The sequence below is a fragment of the Megalobrama amblycephala genome, linkage group LG2 (assembly GCF_018812025.1).
Source record: "Megalobrama amblycephala isolate DHTTF-2021 linkage group LG2, ASM1881202v1, whole genome shotgun sequence".
NCBI lineage: Eukaryota > Metazoa > Chordata > Actinopteri > Cypriniformes > Xenocyprididae > Megalobrama > Megalobrama amblycephala.
Window position 1 is genome coordinate 15,160,615 of NC_063045.1, and position 19,261 is coordinate 15,179,875.

General features: G+C 39.2%; 1 non-coding gene and 1 pseudogene across 1 annotated transcript; both read left to right on the forward strand.

Annotated features, from left to right (window-relative positions):
• Positions 1–621: 621 nt before the first annotated feature.
• LOC125262650 lies at positions 622–19,146 on the forward strand (annotated as a pseudogene).
• Positions 16,690–16,753, forward strand: LOC125263871. The gene has a single exon (XR_007183939.1). It is a non-coding gene; the product is annotated as a small nucleolar RNA SNORD37 (small nucleolar RNA).
• Positions 19,147–19,261: the final 115 nt, after the last annotated feature.

Consider the following 19,261-nt stretch of genomic DNA (forward strand, 5'->3'; position numbering starts at 1 on the left):
TACCCATATGTAAAGGCATTCATACACTTTTTTTAACAAATACATATTGTCAGTCCTTCAGAATCAAACTCGTGACTTATAGAAATTCACAGTCTACTTCCTGTAGCTGGTCAATGCCAGTTATTTTAAGTCTGTGGATGAAATAAACACAGTCGAGTCACGCTTTGACACATTGTACCCTGTTTTTTTTTTTTTAAGTTCAGCCACACACTTCAAAAGAGCTGCGGAGCTCAACAGGACACTAATCGAACAAGACTGTGACCAAGTGCGGCAAACTTTAACCATGACCTACGCTTAGCCTGCAAAATAAGAATTGATTCCCTTCAGAAACACTGACAGCAGTTTGATGAGGACAAATTACAGCTTTTCTTCCACGCCGTTGATTCAACGTGTGGAAAACATGACTAAGCTGTTTGCCATTCTTCTAGTCCGCGCCACCTCCCTCAGTCCTTCCAATAGCTGTCACAAGGCTTTAGCCCAAGCCTAATGGCTTGTCAACCAAATGATACATTACACAGATTCAAGAACCCCTTACTCTTCAAGCATGAAATTTTCCTCTCAAGTTAGCAGCCACAGAATAATATAAGGTAGTTGTAATGGGTTTTTCCCCACAAGGACTGGATGAAGGAGATATTTCGGCCAGAAAACTCACCTCTCAATGGGCTGAAGTCTCCGTGCTGGCTGACCTTGGAATCTGTGAAGGGTTTCAGACTGGGCAGCAGAATCAAGGTGAATGACAGAAGCAGCACCTGAGGGACAGAGGCAGATGGAAGGCTTGAGCGTAGCGGCACGGACAGCCATTAGTGAAGCACAACTTTGGTGTAACGTCCGTTTGTGAGGTATGTTCTCACTAGCTGTAGATAGAAGTTCTGTGATTGGATTACTGGGTTCCCCTGCCTCCTTCACTGGTGATTGCTTTAAGACCATTTTTTCAGTCAATGTCTATTACTGCCTCATAAAAGACAATGAAATGTACTATATTGTGAAACATCAGTACATTAGTTTTTTGCATTTACAGAATTGAAGTCAACCAGTATTGGCATTTTCAACTAATGTTACTATGGTGAAGATGATTTTTCAGCACCCATTACTCCAGTCTTTAATCTCACATGATACTTCAGAATACGGTTGTGCTGCATGCTTAATGTTTTTGTGGAAACTGTGATACATTTGATTACATAAGATTGTTTGATGAATTAAGTTCAAAATAAATGCAAAGTTTTGGCATGAAACTCTAGATGGCGCTGGCTCATAGGTCCTTCAAGCGGAACTCAGTAAGATTTGCGAAGCTCCCCCTACAGTTTCCTTCAGTGAATCACACTGTTGTAACTACTCCAAGCGCAGCTCTGGACTACAACGACTACAACGCTCACCAGCGCAGTAGTTTTGCAAATACAGTACAAGAAAGAGGAGGTGGGTAATTTGCAAATACAGTACACTCGATGGAGGTGGGTAATTTTCGAAATGGTCTTATAAAGTCATAATATATACATTGTTTTTGAATTACCGTAAAGCATTTTGTCACTCTCGCGTGAACGTGAACATGAGGCAAGATTGTGTCGGGTCGGTGCAGCTCAACTTGCAAGTGCTGTTTTTTGCCATAGACGTGCCAGAGGGGGTTAGTGCTCGCCTCAAACACACCACTACAAGTCAATTAACCATCGTATGGACTATTTATGAAGGTAAAAAAAGTTACTTAGTTCTGCTTTAACTCATTTGGTAGTGATCACATCATTAACTACATAGCACAGCTGATTGGTTGCTGTGGTATCAGTGGCCAATGAGCTTGCTGCTCAATCATTGCTCAAATGTAGGAGTGCAGCAACTCATAATAGGCCCTGTCCAAATGGTACACTTCATGTGCACTTTCGGTCTCGTGGACTTACAATGGCCGCTGCGTGCGTGTGTCCGTTAAGTCCACAAGACTATAGGGTGTCCCATTCATCACTTAAGCTCGTGAGCGCCCCCCTTTGCGGCTGCTCTGCACACTTCTGCTGAGCCCGCAAGTCTGTGAGCTACGCAGAGGACTTCTACCCGGCAGTCAAAGCGCCATTACGTCATGAAAGTGTGGACTCAGAGGAAGACCGTGAGGGTTTAGGGTGCCATTTGGGACAGGGCCATAGAAGTGACACGGTTGCGACACGCATGCGGTGTGCCGCACTCATTTTTTATATGCCGCGGCAAGATGAAAACAACTAAATTTTTCAAAATGCGGCAAGCGCACCACAGGTCATGTGACAAGAACCAACCCATCAGCTTCGGCCTTTCCGTAACAAAATCGAAAGCTCAGCCGAACAGCTGATCGTAGCTTTACAGGGCGGGTTTTTATTTCTCATCTCTATAAATATATCTAGTAGTAAAGCTAATGCAAGGGCTAGAAATCAATTAATCCTTTGCTGATACTTCCTCGTCATTGTGGAAAATGCAGTTCATGGATGCATAGCAATGACGGATGCCACAGGAGCACAAGCGCTTTGGAAAGGAGGTTTCCACGCGTTTTTAGACGCAACATGTGAACGGCCCTTAACATATAATTTACTAGAGGTTCTGACAAAATATTAAAGGATTAGTCCATTTTCAAATAAAATTTTCCTGATAATTTACTCACCCCCATGTCATCAAGATGTTCATGATTTTTTTTTTTTTTTTTTTCAGATTTTTTTTTTAATGTTTACTTAATTTGACATTTGACACATTTAATTCTGTTTTCTAAAGACTGGAAATAAGTGTGATTATTTTATAATCTTGACAGAAATAGTTTGTAATAGTAAGAAATATAAATATCTCCCCTTACAGTGAGATAATATTGTATTTGTATTGCATCTTTTCAGGGATTTTTCCTTGGTGCTGTTACTTTTGGATTGCTTATAGTAGGTTAGAAAAAAAATTACTGATAAATAATTCAAAATAAGACCAAGAATGTGTTGATTTGAAGACTTTCATGGTTAATACACATTGACATGAGCTGAAATAAAATAGCGGCAAGTGCCAGAGAAAACACCATGTGTTATGTATGTGTCTAGTGTGTGTTTTTAAAAGCCCCAAGCATGATTACTGTATGCCTGTATCTTTCATGTGCTAATATTGCTTCTTTTAACCCTCACCAGAATGCAGGTCCCAGTCTGGGCCGGTTTGTTGGATCCGTTCATGACCATCGCCTGGAGCCGACGCAGTTGTTCCATCAGGGAGCTGATGATGGAGAGAGCGGGGTAAAAAAATTCAATTTCAGGGGCCTGTATGGCGTGTAAAGATTACAGAGTAAATGATCATCTCACATGTTGCATTTCTCCAGCTGGAAGACTTTCCTCTGCAGCTCCTGGTTGTGTGCACTGCATGCCGCCATCCTATGAAAAAAATTTTCCGTATGAACCGTGTAAAAGAAAACAGGTTGTAATCAAATCCTCTCTCAAGCCAACTGTCAGACACAGCTGTAAACTTCCACCTGGTATGATGCCGGGGGGGGTTGTGTTCAGTAGCTGTAAATTTCATCAACTCAGATTATGATTTTTTCCCTCTGTGATTCGATGCACGTAACATCCGCTTTTGCTTCATTTGTTTGAGCACAACAGTCAATACCTGCTCTCCAGGCCGTCAATGTATTCTTTCTTCTTCTTCCTGCTCTCTTGGGCCGACTGCTTGTTGCGGATCTTTCGGCGGATTTTCTTCAGAATCCTTTCCTCGTACTTGATCACGGGAGGGAAGCAGAAACATTGAGCTACAAAGACAAATGACTGTGCTCTACTATTATGGTGTAGTTGCCAGCTGAAAGTACCTTGGTGAGCGGGAACTGATTTGGCAGGGTCACTCCTTCCTTGGCAAGTAGTCGTTTCTCATCCTCTGTGAGAACCAGCTCCTGGTGGGACTGCTGGGAAACCTTTGTGGCCTGCAATATCAATCGGACATGAAAGTAACAAATCCAATCAACATTTCTATGTGCCTGGATGGTCAGAAACCTATCGAGTTCAGCTTTTATCTGCTCTAAAGTTCACCTTTTCCCTATTCTGCCTTGTGTATTTTACCTAGCTTCACACCTGAGTGCAAACTCACAGGCTCTGGTGTGCCAGATAGCAGCAGGTCCTTGACAGTTAGGGGGAATCCACTGGTCGGTTGTTCCTGTGGCGTTTCAGATGCACGCTGTATCCCTCCAGCCCTATCTGGGTAGAAGCCAGTCTCCCAGCCATCTGCAGCAACAGATAATACTATTTATCCTTCTTTGTTTGTGTCTGGAGAGATTCACAAAGCTCAGGAATAGGGACTTATCTTCAGAAAGTGTACCAAACCAATGCACAATGCAGTGAATTAATAAGTGGGAGGCTAATCATCTTTTTACAGTGTGAATCCATCTATAGTCAGCAGGAAGGTTCGCTTCACTAATACATGATACTCACTGAAATCAAATGGGAAGTTTGTGTCGAGATTGTGTTGCGTTTGGGATATGACGATGCAAGGCTCCACCGGGGGGCTTGTGTTTGGTGGCGGACTGTCGATGTGATCCGAATGAGGGTCTTCGCTGATTCCGCTGTCACTAGTAGAGGGCGACCAAACTGGAGACCCCGAAACAGAGTCGCACCCACTTAAAAGTGCGTTGAAGAAGTCCTTGTTTCCCTGAGCTGGTATCATCATCTGGCAATTGAAAATACAGAATGGTGGAGGTGAGATAATAAATTCTTTCTTCTGCAGAACACAGAAGACAATATTTTGAAGAACTGTTTTTGTCCATACAATAAAAGTAAATGGAGTCCAAATTGACTTTCATTGTATGGACAAAAAAAGTTCTTCAGAAAATATTTGTGTTCTGCAGAAGAAATAAAGTCAAACAGGTTCAGAATGACATGAGAGTGAGTAAATGATAACAATGAACAATTTTGCTTGAATTATCCCTTTAACATGCCATTTTAAAATCCGGAAAACCAAAGAAACTCGAAGGAAGCCAGACTTTGTTGACTTAGACTTACATGAGGATCTTGAACTGGCCAAAGCTGATCGTTTTGTTGTCCCATATTCTCATGACGTAGGATACCATCATTCTTATCGAAAAGCAAATCGAGCAGTTCTAACCCCTCACCGCCCTATGACACATTGAATATATTTGCCGTTTAATTCATCTGTTGTCAGTGGGATTCAATGGAAATAGAAAATAAACAAAAGCACAGAAAACAGTTAAAAGCAAGCAAATGTTAAAATGAGAAGACGGAACAGATAACTTTTCCATTTTTCTGAACTTTGCTCTGTATGAGATATTGCACATGCAGGTTAGATAACGTAGACTATGTTTAATCCTAATTTCTCTTTTCTAGCATGCAAATCTAATCAGAATTCAAAACATTAGGACTTACCTGGTCTGAATAGTGCTCCATTACTCTGATCCAGGGGTAAAGCAGTCTAAAATATCCTTGAAAAAACACAAAAAATGGGACAAAACCAAAACATCTGTCAGTAGGTTGTCCTGACTCTGTCTGTGTCACTCTTCTCACCCAGGACAAAGTTCGAACTCCAACACAACAGTCAGGTCATCATCCTGTGGGCTGCATTTGATTGGCTGTTCTTTGTAGGGATGTAAATTAAAAGGGCAACCTCACATCTAAAAATGATGGCGGAACCATGTTGTTTTACATACACTGCCAGAAGAAGGTACAATTTTTGCACTTTTTTTTCCCTCACAGTGTACCATACTTACCTTTCTTATCCCTGAAAAAAAAAAAAAAAAAAAAAACATCCCTCAAAGTTGCTTCATGTTTCAATGTTTCAAGTATGTGCCTCTGGGACAACACCTAATCCATAGTTCAAAGGTCATATTTTCCTTTCTGTCTGAGGTAATGTGACCTATTACACAGTTGTGATAATCCAGAAAGTCAATATACATAATAAACATTATTATGATGATGATTATTAGAATGTTTTAGAATGTAATTATTTTAGTTTATTTTATTCATTGTTTTTAAATGGTTAAGATCTGTTTATTTTTGAGTTATGAATATACATTAATTTTATGATTTATAACATGAAAAATAATGTGAAGTGACATGTAGACAAGTATGGTGTCCCATACTCAGAATTTGTGCTCTGCATTTCACCCATCCAAGTGCACACACACACACACACACACACACACACACACACACACACACACACACACACACACACACACACATACATACACACACAATGAACAAACACCCAAAGCAGTAGGCAGCCATTTTTTGCTGCGGTGCCCAGAGAATGATTGGGGGTTAGGTGCGACCTCAGTTGTGGGTAATAAGAGTGGAAGAGAGTGCTGTTCATTCACTCCACCCACCTACATTTCCTGCTGGTTCTGAGACTCGAACCTGTGACCTTTGGTTTACAAGCCTGACTCTCTAACCATTGCCCCCATTATTAAATACACTACTTCTCTGACTTCACCAGATTGTTTCATTATTATTATTAAATAATTGTAATTATTATCAATTATAATTGTATTTATAATTATACTATACTTATTAGACTTCACCAGAATTATTATTGAATAATTTGAATTATGATCAATTATAATTTTATTTAATATTATACAACTCTGACTTCAGTTTCATTGATTGACTGACTGATTGATTGACTGATTGATTGATTGATTGATTGACTGATTGACTGACTGACTGACTGACTGACTTTAAAATATCTTATATAAGATTTGAATTACTTTATTTATTTCTGAATGGTAAAGACTTGTTTGCATCCTGTTCTTGATTTCGGAGCTGTTTTGAGTCACACAAGAACAACTATCATCTCATCAGGCACAGTGTGTCCTCTCTTAAAGCAAGCACATCTCTATCAACTCTTATTTGAAGGCTGTTTCATCACTTGCCACATAAAACTTGAGGCTGAACAGGCCCATCCAACTTTGAAAGCTATCGTGATTTATGAGGAGTCATCTATTGTTTAGGCTGTAGCATTAAAAAATCATTTGTCATTCTCAGAGGGGATGTATCAAACAGGTTTTTGTTCAAACTTACCTGAGCCGTTTCTTTGTTTACTGTTCGTATAAGCAAGCACGGATGCAGTCATCAATTAAGGCACAATGTCATTTGTATGCAAGAAACTTTAAACAGGCATTAATGTCACAGTCGGATTCAGGTATTTGTCCACTGTGCTGACATCAAAGTTAGCAGTGTCAGGCACACGGTTCAAAGCATCAGCTGCCTTTTTAAATATCATTCACATACCTCTCCACAAGAGACATAATTATGGCATAATTCCGACGTGGAGTTTCAATTTCAGGAAATGTTTGAAGGAAAACTCAAGGACAAACAGTTCTCCTGTTTCACCTCCTCTTCTTCATCAATGTCTTTTCCTTATAAAAGCATTGTTTACTAAGACGAAAGCCCTTTTGAGACATCACAGTTAGGCAGAAATCAATATCAAACTAAGAGGCTTTGAATATGCTGTGCAGATTTTCTGTAGCATTTCAGTTAAGCCCTAATGACTCAGGCAAGGACATCTGCTGCTTTACAAGAATAGCGGGAAAACGTGACACCCACATGAGCAAACCACAACCATCCAATCAATTCCTGATGGACTAAATCAGATCCCACCCTACATTTTTACTTGTTCGAGATGCCATTTCACTCGGATCTACGTCACAATAGGGAAGAAAGACCTGTAGCCGGTTGCATAAACTTAGTCGCTATATTAAGACTGTCTTAAGAACTAGTTTGACCAACTTGCAGTTAACCAAGGGGTAATCAATGTTATTTTTCCAATTCAAATGACACCAGTCTACCTTTTTATGTAACAGACTTTAAAAAATTAGGACCACTCTTCAAGAAAAACATTAGTGTCTTAACTTTTAAGACTAGTCTAAGTGGTTTATGCAACCGGCCCCTGTTGTGTCCGAAAGCTTAGGCTGCGTCTGAAATGGCATAGTCTCTTGAATAGGTACTTATTTAAAGGTGCCCTAGAATTAAAAATTGAATTTATATTGGCATAGTTAAATAACCAGAGTTCAGTACATGGAAAAGACATACAGTGAGTTTCAAACTCCATTGTTTCCTCCTTCTTATATAAATCTAATTTGTTTAAAAGACCTCTGAAAAACAGGCGAATCTCAACATAACACCGACTGTTACGTAACAGTCGGGGTGTACGCCCCCAATATTTGCATATGCCAGCCCATGATTGAGGCATTACACAAGGGCAGAACGTCTGGATGTGCACTGCTGAATCATCAGACTAGGTAAGCAAGCAAGGAAAACAGCGAAAAATGGCAGCTATGGAGCAATAATAACTGACATGATCCATGATAACATGATATTTTTAGTGATATTTGTGAATTGTCTTTCTAAATGTTTCGTTAGCATGTTGCTAATGTACTGTTAAATGTGGTTAAAGTTACCATCGTTTCTTACTGTATTCACGGAGACCAGAGTCGTCGCTATTTTCATTTTTAAACACTTGCAGTCTGTATAATTCATAAACACAACTTCATTCTTTATAAATCTCTCCAACAGTGTGTAATGTTAGCCGTTAGCCACAGACCATAGCCTCAAACTCATTCAATATCAAATGTAAACATCCAAATAAATACAATACTCACATAATCCGACGCATGCATTCAGTATGCATGATGAACACTTTGTAAAGATCCATTTTGAGGGTTATATTAGCTGTGTAAACTTTGTTTATGCAATGATAGAGTCGAGAGCTCGGGAGGGGGCGGAGAGCGCGAGCATTTAAAGGGACCGCAACCTGAAATCGGCTCGTTTCTAATTATGCCCCAAAATAGGCAGTTAAAAAAATTAATTTAAAAAAATATATGGGGTATTTTGAGCTGAAACTTCACGGACACCTTAGACTTATATTACATCTTTTAAAAAAAAGTTCTAGGGCACCTTTAAGGAATTGCTTCATGATCGCTAAAAAAGTATGTTCTATAGGGTCATTCCATGTCAACTCAACCAGAGGTCCCTGGCTCAAATTTCTGATTTTGTTGATAGTTTTTCTGTAGAAAGACAAACATAAATAATATTGAAAGTATTAGTAGTATTGATATCATGAAAGCCAAAATTTTAAATGTCACAGATGTATATTTATAGGCTGGGTAAACCCAGCCTGATCTGCCGGCGATTTGATTTCGCCTGCCCGTACATTCATTTCTACTGCTTCTGTTACACTTTTGCGGGAACCAATCAAAGACTGGCTTATCCACCTTGCTCGCTATTGGCGGGTATAACACGATGACGATAGAGAAACGACGGCAAGCAGAACGTGTTCCAAGTGTGATATGATTGTTACACACTGATTGCAAACTCTATCTGATCTACCCGTCTCTCGCACGACCGTCAATCCAATTCCTTTTAACCTCTCGACGATGCTGAATGACATCTTTAGTTTAGCAAACAAATCGAGTGTAAATACCACTCACTTTCATGTTTTTTTTTTTTTCACTGTTTTACATGTACTGTGAATTCAACATGCTTCTTTTGTCACATACTGTTTTGCCTACTATATAGTAGGGAAGTACACGATTTCGGATGCATTCTTAGGTAGCTGACTTGCCTCGCTGCTCTATCAGGCAGTGACTTGTAAGGCAGCATTTGCGCACAAAGGTACCTCATGAAACTGATTTTGGACAGACTTCTGAGGCAGTGTAATGGTGTAATAATCTACAGCAAAATAGAGAGAGCTTTGGTTATAACTAAGTGAATATTTAATTACTACAATACAATTTTCTCGCTAGAAATTACATAAAAAGTGTGAAACGTTGGTAAAAAACAGACATCTACACATAAACTAAACACCAACCCCTACTTTCAGATGCCATTTTTCTTTTTTAGCTTAACTGTCACAGAATGAAGCACAGAATTGTGGGATATCAAAGGCAACAAAGGATTTATTTTTTTAAAAAAATCTATCAGATGATGGTATCTCAAGAGACAGGAAGTGAAGCTAACACTGGATTCTGACGTGCATTGATGCCTTTTGGAGTGCATCCTCCCAAGGCAGCATTTTTAAGGTTTCGGAACGCAGCCACACAAACTCACAACTTCTGTTTCATGGCAACTTTAAAAACACAAGAAGCAAAAAGATAGCCATAAGATAAATCAAAGTTCATCACAAGCAGCATTGCCACAAGTTAAGGTAAATAATACTAAATATATCTGCACACTGTCATACACACAAGCACAAACACCATCATGGTAACACATTATGACACTACAATAATGCAAGTAATCTATAAAATACGAGAGGCTGCAACTTTCATAACGTAAACTTTCACTAAAGCCTTCCTTCCGCTGGAATAAATAGTCCCTGACCGTGAACAGCAACAGAAGTTACATTATTACACCATTTGATGTAGAAAAAACCATCAAATTGACGTCAGTTTTTAAGACGTCAGTTTGATGTCCACACACTGATGTCCAATTGATGTTGAAAAAAGGTCAAATTGACGTAATTTTTTTTACGTCAATTTGACATCCACACACTGATGTCCAATACAGTACCTCAGGGATGACGTGTCTTTATAGGCCAACCCGGAGGTTAGTGCGCATTTCCCTCAATCGAAAGCCTATGCATTTTTCCCATAGACGCAAAAAATAAGCTCTGTGTTTAATAAAGGGTTATGACACTTACATGTTTTGTCTATCAAGATAATCTTCACAAGTTAACACAACATTTAAACATTTTGAAGCCTAAAGTCATCAGATATAAAAAGCTAACAGTAGGCTATAAATGGACCACAGCACACCATGGTCATGGATCAACGTCACCACCAGCAAGTGTCCTCAAACTTTATTTAAAAAACAACTTTACTTAAAAACATGCTCGCTGAAATATGATCTGCACTGTGTATGTATATTCAATTTTTCAAGAGAAATGCTGTCCAAATGTCCTGTTTGTCATGATGTCATCTAAAGTCCCTGCCAAAGGAAGCAGTCCCTTTTAGCAATCTGTTAGCAACCACCATTTTTAAGACAAAGGTTTAAAAAATCACAAGTGGGTTATAACTGGTGTGTTTTATGTCATAGATCAAAACGTGAAAATATTTAGAGGCTTTGTTAACCACAAACCATATTTCAGGTGATTTAGCAAAAACCGGGGCAATGGAACCGGAAGTCCTAAAATGCTAACTTGCTTCCGGAATTTGCATACAAAATCACATCATCTCTGAGATACTCTATTGATATTGGGGAAAAAAACCCCATCAAATTGACGTCAATTTGACGTCTACGCACTGATGTCCGAAAAAACATATCTTATTGTGAATAAAACACAGCTATTGACCAATCAGAATCAAAGACAGGAACTAACCGTTATATAATAAACATTAACAACACAAGACAACATAAAACCCTAATGTACATAACTGATAAGAAAAAGCTTATTTCAGTGAAATACCACCAAATGTAAGCTGTCACACAAAGGAATTTCTGGAAATGTCAATTTATGGTTTTTAACTAAGATGACTTGTTCTTTTTCACTGAAAAATTACATGAAATATCCCATTAGATCTATTACAGTCTTTCACGGTATAAAGGAACCTACCATTAGGCAGTTAACAGGTTTTTATTGTAGCATTTCTACAGTCTTTATTGTTTAAATTATATATTTTTTTTACAGAGCAGCATGACAGCACTGAAAAGTATTTAAGCTCAAGCAGCAGTAACCAGCATGCCTTGAATAAATCAACTGAAAAAAAATTCAGCTCACTTCATTTATTGACTGATAGGCTACTTTTCCCCCACACAGACAGTTTAAAGGCTCATGCGCCTGACCAAGTAGCTCTTTTCTGTCACTTTGATTTCATCTCAAAACAGACTGATGGCGTCTTATTGTGTCGCTGTCAAAAACCGTCTGTTCTCGGTTCGCTTCAGAATGGTTGTTTTCAGTGATCCTATGACCTTTACTTGGTTCAAACCTCTTCTGCCTCTCGTACACTAGTCCACTCCTCAGCGAAGATGTCTTCTTAACAGGTTGTTGTCACGTAGACGGCAAGAGCTCACATGCATTTGTGTACCACTTTGCTCTACTTTACATGCAATCCGTGTGGGCGCTTTAGCCATCTGGATGCACCAGCCCCTCAAACCTGTAGTTGTACAGAAGCCCGCAAGACAAATAAAAATAGAGCACAAAGTGTTTTAGAAATGAAACATTCTCGCTCTGAAGTGCAAAATCTGTCATAGTTGAGTGCATGCATCAAGCTGCTCTTATGCCCTTGGCTTCAAAGCAAACGCACGACCCGAGCCAAACTCTGCAATGTGCTGAATCATATATTCAGTCCAGATGTAACATTATTAATCTAGCAGCTTTAGCGGGTTACAGGACTGACAAAGAATGTGAATCTTGCAGACAAGCCCGGGTTCTAAGGAGGTGTTTGTGGGGGCGAAACATCCGCAGTTTATGATGTTAAAGGGTCAGTGATGAATAAGCATGTCTGAGATGATAAAAAGGAGAACTCTTTAAAAGTGTCAACTTCCTAGCAATGTTTTCATCCGTTTGAATACATTTCCAAAACGTAATATTAATCATTTTTTTTTAAAAGAATGTCTTCAAACATAGCCTGTTTTTCAAGGAAAAATAATTACCATGACTTTTTAAAACATTATGTCATGAAGGGTGACGCTACTCTGTAACCTTTTCATAAAATATCTAAATAAACATAATACTGCATATTGGCAAAGTAGATTTAAACACATAAACAATAATACCACAAACAATAATGAGCTTTCTTTAATTTACGTCCCCTTGACCTTGACCTCTACCCACAATTCCATGCTGTCCCAATTACATCTGCTTGAGAAATGCAAGTAATTTGTAGGGTGTAAAACAGAAAGTCTTTTTATAAAATACAAAAGTGAATCTAGTGATGAGGCGCCACCTGCTGGCCGAATGCTTATTTTATTTTGAATAAATATGAAGGAAACAGTTTAAGCTAAACATTTAAATAATCAATTTCCATATATAGGCAATTTCCATATATATAATGAATTCTCTGTGTGTAAAATAAGAAATAATTCAGTAGGTATTTTAAGAGCATGTCATTTGATATAAATAAATTGTATTTTATCTGCATTGTATACCGTGCCGCTTGATATAATTTCGGCCATTAAAAGCCCATCTCGATCGACTATTAAAAAGAAAATCACTTTTCCGTCATCTTTGTCAGACAGCGATAAAGAGATTCTACACCTTTAAATTTGAGAAATGCCCCGACGTCATTACGTACAATACGTACGGCGCGCGCTTGATATATATTTATGAGCATTAACGTCATCAGTCTCTTCCTTGCCTGTGCCCAACGTGGCAAGAGATGTAAAAAATTGGGTTCACCATTAAACGAATCTAAAAACATCAGGCAAAATGGTAAGTCGATATATGATCATATTTATTTTATGCGTTAATAGCCTTCTAAAGTTTCACTTTTTGTCACGATTTAAGTGCTTGAATTTGACAACATTTCTGTACAAATGCTGAAAGAGTTTCAGAAGTGGCTCATTTGAATGAACTCCTGCCTAGTTCAGAAGATTATGGACAGTTAATGGTTAGATGAATTGATCTTTTCTAATTCATTGTTGTTAGCTTGTAGTGAAATTGTGAACCTGCATTACTTTTTACCCACTGTGCTGCACTGATTTTTTTGTTTTTGCAAATAAAAGATTTGCATAAGATAAGTAAAAATATTTAAATGCTCACTCACATAAGATGAATACCCCAGATATTTCAGTCTTCTGAAATTTCATTCATTCTAGTGCCACCATTTTGAGATCACGTGAGCTATTAGCCAGTATTCAAGCCAGTTTAAAATGTATTCTTTTTACAGATACAACAGTCACTGCTTAGAAATGTGATAGGATTTCGTACAGCAGAGACTATTATATGGATGTGTGTGTTTTCACATGCTGTGGTGCAACAAAGGAACGCAATATAAATGGGACATTGACGAATAAGGTTTTTTAAAGTGTAAAAAAAAAGAAAAAAACTTAATGAAGATATAATTAAGTTTTAAGTGTTAACAATGAGATTGTGGTTTTTATAATAAATGAACACTGCTCATGTTGTTTTTGTTTTTAAAAGAGATGGACAATTGTCACCAAAAAAGTCATTCGGTTTAACTAAAATTTTGGTTTTACCGAATGACAGTTCTGGTTATACAGAATGATATCTTCAAACAATGCTAACAGGCTAATATCTAGGAAAATCAAACAGGTTTTTAAAACCTTTTCCATATTTTATAGCGGTTGATGTGCGTGAGCAAGTGAAAACATTAATTTTTCAAATGGAGTTAGTTACTTTTATCTCATGACCATGTGGTCCTTTGCAGGTGTTTGAATGATGTCATATCCTATCATATGATATTGACGGCATGACTTGAACCAGAATGGTCCCTTTATATTGGTTACTCTGAATGACATCAATGAAATTAATTTTTCTGGACATTTTCTTTATCATAACAAAGCAACGACTTCTACTCATGATAAAATGGTATTAAAATTGAAATGTTATAAAATCATACCAGAATAAGTCATATATATATATATATATATATATATATATATATATACACACACACACATTTATAAGATTAATCACAAATGAAATGGCTGTATTGGCCTTTGGACAGTTAAACCGAATAACCATTTGACACTTAAAAATGCAGCATGACAGCACTGCTTTGGATGTCAAATCTGTTTTTTATTATTATTATTATTATGGCGGCAAAAAATTACCCGTCACATCATAGACTTAAATATAGCTTTAATGTTGCTGTTACTACCTATGCTACCATAGTCTGTATATAATCCAAAACCATTGATCGTTCTGGCATAGTGTGCACGTTAAGGAAAATATCCTTATTTAAATCTAGAAAAATGCCTTATTTTGAAGTTCACCTGTTTTTAAATCCATAGGTGAACTTCACAGTGGACCAGATCCGTGGCATCATGGACAAGAAGTCCAACATCCGTAACATGTCTGTGATCGCACACGTCGATCACGGCAAGTCCACGTTGACAGACTCGCTGGTATCATCGCCTCATCCCGTGCTGGTGAAACCCGATTCACGGATACAAGGAAGGACGAGCAGGAGCGTTGCATCACCATCAAATCCACGTAAGGATTAAACATTCCTGCTCTAGTAAATGTGATTACTAAACATTCTCCTTCAATATCGTGACTCCTAAAATTTTAATCACTAATGTACAAACATTAAAGGGATAGTTCATCCAGAAATGAAAATTTTATGTTTATCTGCTTACCCCCAGGGCATCCAAGATGTAGGTGATGTATCCAAGATGTAGGCGCTGATCGCGCTCTGACAACGGAAGTGATGTCTAGCACTCATTGAAGTAGAAGCACGAGACCTCACTTTCGTTGTCAGAGCGCGAGCAGACCTCACTAAGCGAATGCTAAACACAGTTGGACATAGTGGAGTTTTAGAGGTAAAAAAATGATATAAATACTGTGTTCTACTGAAGAAACGAAGTCATATACATCTTGGATGCCCTGGGGGTAAGCAGATAAACATCAAATTTTCATTTTTGTTTGAACTATCCCTTTAAAAACTGTGCATGTGTGTGTGAACACTATGAGAGATTGACTTCATCACTGTTTGCCCCTACAGTGCCATCTCCATGTACTATGAGCTCAGTGACAATGATTTGGCCTTCATTAAACAATGCAAAGATGGCTCAGGCTTCCTCATCAACCTGATTGACTCCCCTGGGCATGTTGACTTCTCTTCAGAGGTTACAGCTGCACTGCGTGTCACAGATGGAGCATTGGTGGTGGTAGACTGTGTATCTGGTAAGTGCTTTTGCTTTTTTTTTTTTTTTTTTTGGTAACTTTGACAGTAGGGTAGAAAATTTGAGAGGACTAATTACTTGCATTCTGAAATGTTGATTGATTCTGTGGAATATTTATTGAAACGTCAAATTGACACATTGCCCATGCAGGTGTGTGCGTGCAGACAGAGACTGTGCTCCGACAGGCCATTGGTGAGAGGATAAAGCCAGTATTGATGATGAACAAGATGGACCGTGCCTTGCTGGAGCTACAGCTGGACCCTGAAGAGCTTTACCAGACCTTCCAGAGCATTGTTGAGAACGTCAACGTGATCATCTCCACCTATGGTGAGGATGAGAATGGACCCATGGGCAATATTATGGTGAGTGCCTTATAGCTCGTTCATGGGACCTTTACATTTTTTTTAAAGAACTTATGCTTCTGTGATATCCCTGGGTTGAATTTTAGATTGACTGTCCTAATTATCTCTAAATCTTATTTTTAACATCCTGCTCTTAGATTGATCCAGTTGTCGGTACTGTTGGCTTTGGGTCTGGTCTGCATGGATGGGCCTTCACTTTGAAGCAGTTTGCTGAGATGTACGTAATGAAGTTTGCTGCCAAAGGTGAAGCCCAGCTGGGACCAGTTGAGCGGTGCAAGAAAGTGGAGGACATGATGAAGAAGCTTTGGGGAGACAGGTGAGAAATTACCACTGACAAGAACAACCCAACTGAATGTAATGTAGTTTCTTTATGTAACATGTGTGGCCATTACTTGCAGGTACTTTGACCCAGCTTCTGGCAAGTTCAGCAAATCTGGCACCTCACCAGATGGCAATAAGCTTCCCAGGACTTTTGCTCAACTGATCCTGGACCCGATATTCAAAGTGAGTAATCTGCACTGAGTGGCAATGTTATATTTGTTATTCAAGCCATTAATGATGATTTAAACATTCTTCACTTTGACCTGATTTTCTTGATGAAAAATCTGTCTGATATGGCTTTTGTGAACTCTGCATAGATTTGTCTGCCATGTGTGTGTATATAGAAATTATATAGAGTTCTAACTTATCCCACTGTAGATATTTGATGCCATCATGAACTTCAAGAAGGAGGAAACTGCTAAGCTGATTGAGAAGCTGGACATTAAGCTAGATGCTGAGGACAAGGAGAAGGAGGGCAAGCCCCTGCTGAAGGCTGTGATGCGTCGCTGGCTGCCGGCAGGAGAAGCTCTACTTCAGATGATCACCATCCATCTACCCTCACCGGTTACTGCTCAGAAGTACCGCTGTGAGCTGCTATATGAAGGACCTGGAGATGATGAGGCTGCCATGGGTATGTTGTGCTCATAGAATATGGAAACTGGAGAATTAACAATAATCAAAGTTTCTTTAATCAGTGATTTGTTAAAGTTTAAATCGGTTTTCTCAGGCATCAAGAACTGCGACCCCGAAGCACCTCTCATGATGTACATCTCAAAGATGGTTCCGACCTCTGATAAAGGTCGTTTCTATGCCTTTGGTCGTGTCTTCTCTGGCTGTGTGTCCACTGGCCTGAAGGTTCGCATTATGGGGCCGAACTTCACTCCTGGAAAAAAAGAAGATCTTTACCTCAAACCCATTCAAAGGTTGGTTTTTAAAACCGCTCTGTCACACAACATAACTATTAAGATGGAGAACCACTTATTGGAAATGCCTTGCCTGTTTTTGTATCTTTCAGGACCATTCTGATGATGGGCCGCTACGTTGAGCCTCTTCATGAAAGCCCGTCCTCTGTCCGAGGGTCTTGCCGAAGATATTGATAAGGGTGAGGTCACTGCCAGGCAGGAGATGAAGGCCCGTGCTCGTTACCTTGCTGATAAGTACGAGTGGGAAGTCACTGAAGCTCGTAAGATCTGGTGCTTTGGCCCTGATGGAACTGGTCCCAACATCTTGGTGGATGTGACCAAGGGAGTCCAATACTTGAATGAGATCAAGGATAGTGTGGTGGCTGGATTTCAATGGGCCACTAAAGAGGTAAGAAGCAAGCTAATTTAAATGCTGCTCATTTTTAACCAAGAGTGTCCGCTCATGTTTCTTGAAGGCCAAGGTCACCTTACTGGAACTCTTTGAGTCATGAAGACCTTTTATTAGCTGGTGTTTAATTGGGGTTAAATTTTGCAAGAAGGTGGCCTTCCTGGTCGAATACATACTTGGTTTAGTTGTTCGAGTCCTGGCGCGGTTTGTAAAAGTGTTTATGCTTTTTAGGGAGTGTTGTGCGAGGAGAACATGCATGGTATTCGCTTTGATGTTCATGACATGACCCTGCACACTGACGCAATCCACCGCGGTGGTGGCCAGATCATTCCCACAGCCCGCAGAGTGCTTTACGCCTGCCAGCTCACAGCTGAGCCCAGGCTTCTTGAGCCTGTGTACCTGGTCGAGATTCAGGTATGCCAGAGGTCATGCGTGAAAGCCTAGTTTCCCGTTTGGTGTTTGCCATACTTGTCATAATGGTACTTTCTTCCATCCATCTACAGTGCCCAGAATCAGTTGTTGGTGGCATCTACGGTGTACTGAACAGGAAGCGTGGGCTTGTATTTGAGGAGTCCCAGGTTATGGGAACGCCAATGTTTGTGGTCAAAGCCTACCTGCCTGTCAACGAGTCATTTGGTGAGTGAAGCAGAAAGACCTTTTTATTGTCTTCTCCCTTCAACATGCTTTAAGTTACAAGGCCTAAACTGTCATCTTTACACAGGTTTCACAGCTGACCTTCGCTCCAACACATCCGGCCAAGCTTTCCCACAGTGTGTGTTTGACCATTGGCAGTTCCTACCTGGAGACCCCATGGAAGCTAGCTCCAAGCCTGCCCAGGTTGTGGCTGACATACGAAAACGCAAGGGGCTCAAAGAAGGCATTCCAGCTTTAGACAATTACTTGGACAAATTGTAGCTTTACTTGGAGAGTTGCATTCCTCTTTCTCCCTCGTACAGAGGGACCAAACAAGAACACTATACAAGATTGTTTATATTAATTCAAACCATAAAATGACCATCGTTTCTAAGATGAGCTGTGCATGCATCTTTATTATGGACCAACAAGCTAACGGTGGCTTTTCTCAGTTCCTAGTGGAATTTCAAGTTGATGTTTTGTGCTAAAACTCAAATGTAATGAATTGCAAAATGTATATTTAAACTATATATTTTACAATTTATGTACTGTGTACATAACCTGTATACTAACATGAATATTCTGTACTTGCTGTAATATTAAAAAAATATATTAATTAATATATAAATATTAATAAATATTATTAGCTATCTACCTCCAAGTTTAAATGCTTTTCTGGAAAACTTGTTTGGAAGTGTTTGTCTCTGCAAGACTGAAATATAAAGTAAACTTGATCAGCAATGCAATGTCTCTTGGTTTTTGTTTTTCTTGACAAGTGGTTAGGTTTTGATATGCTTAAGTGAGTAAGTATGTGGGCATAATATGTAATTGCTTTGTGTTCAGCAATTATAAGCTGTC